This window comes from Magallana gigas, chromosome 5 (genome assembly GCF_963853765.1).
Source record: "Magallana gigas chromosome 5, xbMagGiga1.1, whole genome shotgun sequence".
Taxonomy (NCBI): Eukaryota; Metazoa; Mollusca; class Bivalvia; order Ostreida; family Ostreidae; genus Magallana; species Magallana gigas.
In genome coordinates, this window is record NC_088857.1 from 33058870 (window position 1) to 33059617 (window position 748).

Sequence of the window (748 nt, forward strand, 5' to 3'; positions counted from 1 at the left end):
AAAAAAAAGGAAAATGTTGTTTCCCAAAATCTTCAAAATCCTAATCCGGGGGGGGGGGGGGGGGGGGGGGGGGGGGGGGGGCTGACTGGCTTACTCTATAACTTCAATTTCACTACTCATTTCCTTATTTTCATATCAATTTTTTACATACTCCCAAAAAAGTGTGGGGGGGGGGCAACTCAATGATAATTCCATTTTTTATATGTAAATTTTAAAAAATTTGTTGCTGCGAGAAAAAGTGGGGGAGGGGGGGGGGGCAGGCCCCCCCCCCCCCATGCTTCGTGCCTGCCCCCCCCCCCCCCCCCCCCCTTCAAAAAAAAAGAATGTACATATCAGTATTTGAGGACAAGTCCTTTAATTTTGAACATTTAGAGAAAGATGCTTGAAGTTTTTAATGAAGATGTCTGACAATGATATGTTTAATTTATTAAATCATACAAATAGAGCTCTTGATGCATATCCTACAGTTTGTCATTGAACATTTGCTCAGCAAATGGTGTCAGGCATCATTGGTTTATTTAGGGAAGAGATTTATGAACTCACGTTATATGATGTTAATAATAACATATAATCTATTTGAGTAATGTTATTTCAAAATCATATTTCTCTCCCCCCCCCCCCACCCCCAAAGAAAAACTGCAAGCTTAGATAACAAAAAAGCAAACTGTGGTGTTTGTATGATTATAATTATTACTAAAGGTCAATTGGGCCGGAGTAGTTAATTCATCAACAGTTTTTTTTCTTTCGA